We start from the raw sequence: 7,930 nt of genomic DNA on the forward strand, positions 1-7,930 counted from the left end.
TACATGGGCAGGATAATGCGTTCATTTCTTACCAAGCATTGCAGCCTCCTCCTTTGTTTACCCTTCACATCCCTTCCCAGACTCCCCCCTCCCCCCCCAATCCCAATCCTTCTCCCTCCCCCCCTGCCCCCCCCCACCGACTTTGTAAAGCTCGTTTTGGACATGACAACTTGTACTTCTCATTGTTGCAACAGGTCCACCTGTATCCTTAAACAACTGGTTTTCCCCATCTCCTCCACAAGTTATACTGACATCAAATATAGTGAAAGCAGGGATTATACTGTGGGGGAGGGACATACAAAGCAACAAAGAGATAATCTTATAAATGCATTAGAAACACATGCATAAAAGAAAAAAACATTAAAATACATATCTAAGGGTTCATTACCTTTTCTGCTTGACTCATACATATACTAGATATTGCAAATAAGGGAAACCATGGGACCTATGTTTCTTTGGGCCTGGCTTACTTCACTTAATATATTTTTTTCCAAGTTTTTCCATTTCCTAACAAATGAGGCAAGAGCACATTTCTTTCTTGGACAATGTCACCCCTTCTCTCATGCTTTCACAAATTTTACCTCTGATCCCCATACACAAGTTGTCTAGTTCACTTTGAACACAGTGTCTAGCAAGTATCACTGCTGCATTTGTTCACTGTATGTCCCTCCCAAAGACAGACAAGACCAAAAAAGAAAAAAGACAACAAAAACAACAACAAAGAAAAAAACCACCTTGTTTCCATTTCCTGGAGTTCATTTTAATAAATTTTATTGCATATGATCACAAGTGTAACAAGATTTTTAAGGCCTTTTACAATAAATGGTTCAAGTTGGCAAGGCATGTTATTTAAACTTCCATATGAAACGAGAGTAATAGAGGGGATGAGATTGATCCAAACATATTGTAGATGTACATGGAAATGTACTGATGAAATCTTCCTTTTTATAACTAATGTAAGCTAAAAAAGAACTCCTTAAGTAATCACATTTAGGCATGACTATTTTTTATTTAAACATATTTTGATTACCTTTTAACTAGTTTTACAAGAGTTTTTTTTTTTGGGGGGGGTCCGGTCGTGGGGCCTGAACTCTGGGCCTGGGCACTGTCCCTCAGCTCTTCAGCTCAAGGCTAGTGCTCTACCATTTGAGCCACAATGCCAATTCCGGCTTTTTTCTTTTTTGCTTATGTGGTGCTAAGGAATCGAATCCAGGGCCTCAGGCATGCAAGGCAAGCGCTCTACCACTGAGCCACCTTCCCAGACCCACAAAAGAGTTTATAAGTACGATGTATCTTGATCGATGTCTTCCCCATCAATTGCTTCTACCCCGTTCCTTCCCCTCCTTTTTCTGAGTTTCACAGTTTTCTTAGTTGAATTTATTTTAAAATTAGGGAATTACATGTTACATTTTCTTAAAAAGAGTACATCTGTATTTTATACGTTGGACAATACACACCTATGATTGTGATGACTTAAATCAGAAGATACTTGAGTATGATATACAATAACACTGAAGTTTACTTTCTATTCACAAACCTTTAATTTGGAATGACACTTTTAAATCATGGGTTGTACTATTCAATAATATATATAGTATGATTTTAGAATTCATTGAATATTTAATGAGTATCTTCTATGTATTAAAACACTAGCAGGTGTCATGTTTAGTAGGCTGTGCTGTAATTCATATGCTTAAAAAAAAAGACATGAAGACTAATGTAGCTCATAGGAAGAGTGCTTGATAGCATATACAAAGCCCTGAATCAAACTCCAGCACTATGAACAAACAAAAGTTAAAAATAAGGCAAAGACATAGAGATACTTCATATCTTGTAACTGAAAAGCATTTTTATAGCTAGGCCCAGGCTTGTGCCTGTAATCCTACCTACTCAGGGGCAAAGATCAGGAGGATCACCATTTGAAACCCACCCAGGCAAAAACTTGATGTGACCTCATGTTAACCAATAAAAGTTTGGTGTGGTGACATATTCTGTCATCCCAGCTATGTGGGAAACATAAATAGCAGTCCAGACCTACTCAGACATAAAGATGAGATACTACTTGAAAAATAACTAAACCAAAAGGGACTGGGACATGGCTTAACTGGTAGAGCACCTGCCTAGCAAATTCAAGGTCCTGAATTCAAGTCCCAGTACTATAAGAAATAAAAAGAAAGGATAATTTGTGTATATTTAAATGGTCAGTGTTATGATTTTTAAGAGTTTTCTACTTTCAGAATTTTATATTATTTTTAGTAAGTTAAATAATGCATGTTAAGCAAAAGATGGCCTCTTTCATTTACCCTATGTCTTCTAATGTTTGACATAATGAGTGCATGCTAACTTAAAAAAAAAACAAACCCAAATCCCTAAACTCAAGAATGTGGACAAATAGGACTTGACATCTATCCCTCTCAGGAGTGCGCAGCCAGCTGGGGTTATCACTCAGGCAGGAAACACCACTCAGGGAGGAATTCAACAAGGGAGCCAAAGGGCGAGTCAAGTTTTCAAACAGGAAGGGATGGAGCATCTGCTTTTGGCTGTCAGAGGTTGCTGGTGTGAAGCTCCAAAGCTTCTGTGGAAAGATGACACCTGCCTTTGTAGTTAGAAAGTTATTGCCGGGAGATGAAGCTGAGAGGACAGCTTTGTGTGCTATGCTTAGTTTTATTGAAAGGTAGTACCAGACCCAAGAAGCTAATTTTAGTTTAAACGCTGACATTTAGTACCTGATATGATCTACAACAAATCCTTCAAACTTCCTGGTCGTAATTCCCTATCACTCAATTGTCTTGGCTCCATTAGACTATGTCTATAAGTAAAAGCAACATTTTTTAAAAATTAAATTACAAATATTACATCAGAGGAGACATCACCAATTTGACTGCTAGAAATAAGCATTTAAATGTTCCTGGAGACATGTGAGGGTTTCTTGGGTTCCCTTAGACATGGCCTGTATTTGTTTGTGCACATTGCTGCTTTGGGTCCTTTGTACATCCCAGTGGTCTTTTCTGACTCCTTTCCTGCCTTTCTCCACTGCACCATCTCGACCTTGGGACAGTGATTGTCAATAGTTCCTGTAGCACAGCGCAGACACAGTATATAATACTTGTCAGTAGTTCACTGAAGATTCTTGCAAAACAATGGAGGTAGAACACATAGTACTCAGGGAAACACCTCCTTCCTCCTCCTCCTCTCTTTTCCTTCTCTCCTTTAACTTCTTTCCTCCTTCCTACGAGTAGTTATTGAGGACTTACTGCGCTCTTAGCCCTGAACAACAAATGTCCCTATTCATGTATTCTACAGTCTAGTGGAAGAGGCAGACAGAAATTAACTAATCACAAAGTCAATGGCCATGGTTTGCTGATACATGCTTTGGTGACAAGTAGAGTTCTGGATAAAAGAGAATTTACTTGGTCTGGGAAGTCAGGACAAGAGTTCCTGAAGAAATGACAGCAGAGCTGAAAGCTGCAGGACTCTGGGGTGTTCAGAGGTTAAGGGAATGGGCAGGGATTGATATACAGTAGTGAAGGAACAGCTTGTGGGAAGGTGCTAAGACAAGGCCTGGTCTTGTTTTGAGAAAAGGAGTGTGAGAGTAAGAAGGAGATGAGAGCAGAGGAGAAATTTCAGCAGACCATGCAGGTAGCCATGGGACACTTGTGAAAGATTTTTAAACAGATGAGTGATATGGTTAGGTGTGAATTGCCTGAGGAGAATACCTCTGTGGATAGAATGCACACATTCCCAACAACAGACAAACAAGTCAAAGCCTAGAAACACAGGAACTAAGAAAAGCAATGAGGACTTTGTAATCTAATAAATTTTAATGTCTCATATTTTTGAGAGTCTTAGCATAAGCACTATCCAGCTAGGGACAAGTAGCCTATGCTAGTAATTCTAGCTATGCAAGATGCTGAGTATAGGTATGATCAGAGTTTGAAGACAGGGCAGAAAAGTCTGTGAGGCTCCATCTCGAATTTATCAGAAAAGCTGGACTTGGGTATATGGCTAAATTGGAAGGGTACCAACCCTGGGAAGTGCAAGTCCCAGGAGTTCAAGTCCTGGTACATGATAGCAGCCTTATTTATAACAGCCCCAGAGTGAAAATAACTCAAATATCTATGTACTGATAAACTGCCATATGCTGTATGAATAGAATGCAACCACACTTTAGCAATAAAAAAGAAATAAAGTATTGGGACTGGAGGCATGGCTCAAGTGGTAAGAGCAGCTGATTAGCAAGAATGAGGCACTGAATTCAGTCTCCAGAAAAAAATAACTAGAAGTGAGACGTAAAAGACTATAGGTTGAGTCCATTAATATTGGATCCCCACAAGAGGCTAATTTATAGAAACATCTATTAGTGATTTTTTAGTTTTAGGGATGGAGGTGAGGGATTACTACTGGGTATGGGCTTTTTCTTTTTTCTTTTTGGTCAGTCGTTGGGCTTGAACTCTGGGCCTGGATGCTGTCCCTCAGCTCTTTAGCTCAAGGCAAGTGCTCTACCACTTGAGCCACAGCACCATTTCTGGCTTTTTCTCTGGTGCTGAGGCATTGAACCCAGGGCCTCATGCATGCAAGGCAAGCAAGCACTCTACCACTTAGCCACCTTCCCAGCCCTGGCTTTTTCTAAGGATGACAAAACTGTTCTAAACATTAGATTTCAGTTGGCTAGATGGTTGCATAACCTTGAATGTACAAAACAGTTGAAATGCAGTTGAGTATGTGAATTTTATAGCAATTGAAAACCTTTTTTTTTTTTCTGTTTTGTTGTTGGTCATGGGGCTTAAACTCCGGGCCTGGGCGCTGTCCTTTAGCTCTTCAGCTCAAGGAGAGCACTCACTCCTCCACTTGAGCCACAGCACCACTTCCGGTTTTCTGGTGGATTATTGGAGATAAGAGTCTCCTGGATGTTCCTGCCCCGGCTGGCTTTGAACTGTGAGCCTCAGATCTCAGCCTCCTAAGTAGCTAGGATTACAGGTGTGAGCCACTGGCACTCCACTGTGAAACTATTTTTAAAAAAGTCTTAAAAAGAATTCATAAACTAGAGGAACTGTACAACTGGATCCTATCTTAAATATCTTCTCATTTGTTTATCTAAATTTGTAGTTCTCAATTAATCATTGGGAGAGAGCTGTAAACATTTTCAAAAGAACTTAATTAGCATTTCAACAGTGATCTTAATTGAATACCTTTTTGTCACATTTTGCCCTTAAACAGTAACCCTACTTTTTTAAAATCTTGTTTTCATTAAAAATGAAGGTGCTACCTTCAAGTAAGATATGGCCTCAAGGCTTCTAAAAAGTACTTAAGCTTCAACTAAATATATGTGAATCTTTATTCATTACATACTACATAGGTTCAAAATAGCTGCAGAGAAAGGGAGTATGAGTTTGGGCATGTGGCAATGCTTCCGTTTTTCCAGTCTGAGAAGCTGAGAAGGCCAGCCTGTCTTAGGAAAGCATTCCTGGTATCTCTATTCATCAGCATCATAGTTCCTCAGCTGGTGTCTGTATCCAATTTCCTTTGGCTTGTGCTGTGACCCTCTTAGGTTTTCATAGTAGTCGGTTTCATTTCCCTTTCCAACTTCCGTCCTACTGGTGTGTGTATGCCAAAGTGGAATTGAGGCTTAACCACTGGCATGTAGACTAAGTTGCCCTGTTTTATGCATGAGGAAGATGAGACTCTGGGTGATAAGGAGCCTTGATTTGGTTGTGTCACAGAGAGGATTTTACATTAGAAGCCCTCTCCTGATTGTTTCCTTATTTTTTTTAATCAGAGCAAAAAAAAAAAAAAAAACAACCCAAAAAGCTAAACATCTTCAATTTTCAGCTTTCAATCAATATTTTCAAATCTTTCACTACGAAGTAAGTACAGCGATATTAGGTTCCCTTTTCCTTAGAATTGACTTTGAGGGAAGAGAGGTGGTTATAGCTGAGCGTAAATGTAGAGAAGAAAACTAAGTGTGAGCTCTTCCTTTTAGCCCAAGTGTTTTCTCAAGTAATAAAACATTTCTGGCTTATTTCCATGTGGTCTTCAGAAAAGGCAGCACACAGTACTAGAGCTTTCACCTAATAGATTTTCAAAGAATGCCAAGGTCAGTGGAATTTAAATCTCACAAATTGTCTCTCACTTGGGCTATACGTTTCCACCCAGCTTCAGTTTTGGCCTTCTTTTAATCCTTCCTCCACCTTGTCTCTGAATGGAAGTTTTTTGAGTCAACTTTGAGAATTGTTTCCCTGTTTAAAACTCTTCAGTGGTCTTCCCTGCTTAAAACTACACGGAAGAGGAATGAATTCCTTTCTTGGCTGACAAAGAAGGAAATTCTAGAGGATCTAGCCCCTATTTACTTCTCCAAACTTATTTCCTCTTACTTTTTTTTTCTCAATTCCCCACCCGATAAAATGCTCCAGTATAGGTCTCAATTTGGGGCCTATCAATTACAATTTTCCTTTGCCAGAGGGATGCTCATTTCTCCTATTTTTGTGCAGGATTTAATTTTTATTTAGTTCCTGTACCAGGCTTGAAGAGGCTGGTGCTCTACCACTTGAGTCACAGAGCCATTTCTTTTTCTTTTGTTAACTGGTAATTGGAGGTAGGAATCTTAAGACTTTATGGCTGTGTTCCTGAGATCTGGCCTCCAGAGTAGCTAAGATTACAGGTACCAGGCCCAGGTGTCCGGCTTTTTGCTACATTATTATTGTAATACTGCTTAAATATCTCTTCAAAAGGACTGCCCCTCCTTAAGTAGATTATAAACACCATCCCATTACTTATCGTTATTTATTTGCTTATCGCTTAACACCACAGATAATTTTCTCTTTCTTGTCCTCTTAGCTTTCTATGACTTTGTCTTCATCAATGCTTAATAGACATCCCGGAGTAGTGCCGAAGATTCCTAAGGACTCAACCACAATTTATTGGGTGACGTGAATACCCTTTATTATATGAATACCCATACATAAATACATATATGTATATATATATACATATTTCAAGTCCTTCTTCAAATCGTGCAAAAGTCAACCCATCATGAAAAGACACTGAAAAAAAAGATGTCGTTTTCGTCTACCCAAGTACCCAGTTTGGGCGGGGTTGTCCTTGGACAGTCAATGTGACGGAACTAGCTACCGATTTTGACTGGCCACAGTCAACCTCTTGGGCCTGTCCACTGGGCCTGGCGGCGGCAGGGTAAGCGGTGCCCGGCTTCCGCTGTGACACGGTGGGGACGTCGGGGTGCCCCGCGCGCTGGCTCCCGGGGCGCAGGCGGGGACGCGCCCGCCGGGAGTGGGCCTCCCGGAGGGAGATGCTAGGGAGGCGGGGCCAGGCCGTGGGGAAGGACGGGCCGAGCCGCGGCCGCGGGACCCAGCGGGGCTGACGGCCGCTCCGGGGAGGGCCCGGGGCTGGCGACCAAAGCCAAGCCGGCCTTCGGGAGAAGAAGGCATCGCTCAGACCGCGGCCTAATGGGGTCGCAGCACGGAAGGCAGGACCCGGCAACCACACACACCTGCTGAACAAGCCGAGGCTGCGGAAGGAAAGGGTTAAGCCGTTTCCAAGGCAACGGACGAGGAAGCAGCGCCCACCGCAGGTTCGAAGGTCAGCCCGGGGTTTGAAACACCCACGGCGTGAGCGGGATCCGGACGAATGGAGAGGCCGCCCCGGCGTCACGTGACCGGCGGCCTGGCTGCGCGTTCGCGCCCGGAGCACGTGGGAAGGCGTTATGTATTTATTTATTTATTTATTTTCTTTCTCCTTTTAAAATCCCACCTTCTTTTGCGCGGGCTGGACCGTGGCGTTGTTCTCGCGAGAAGGGCGCTTCCTCCTCTCGCGAGAGTGAGTGGGAGGTTTGGGGAGTAGGCTGGGTCGCGAGCTGGAGCGGCGGCGGCGGCGGCGGCGGCGGAAGCCGAGGGGGCGGGCAGGGCGAGGGCGGGGG

At 42.3% G+C, this 7,930-nt stretch overlaps 1 protein-coding gene across 1 annotated transcript in view; it reads left to right on the forward strand.

The window, feature by feature from the left end:
- The first annotated feature begins 7,557 nt into the window (after window positions 1–7,557).
- Window positions 7,558–7,930, forward strand: part of Akap11 (A kinase (PRKA) anchor protein 11) — a 49,435-nt gene continuing 49,062 nt past the window's right edge. Inside the window, exon 1 of the mRNA XM_013009379.1 lies at window positions 7,558–7,593. The gene's annotated coding sequence lies outside the window, so the exon portion shown is untranslated. The remainder of the gene's footprint in view (window positions 7,594–7,930) is intronic.

The sequence above is a fragment of the Dipodomys ordii genome, unplaced genomic scaffold (assembly GCF_000151885.1).
Source record: "Dipodomys ordii isolate 6190 unplaced genomic scaffold, Dord_2.0 Scaffold1, whole genome shotgun sequence".
Taxonomy (NCBI): domain Eukaryota; kingdom Metazoa; phylum Chordata; class Mammalia; order Rodentia; family Heteromyidae; genus Dipodomys; species Dipodomys ordii.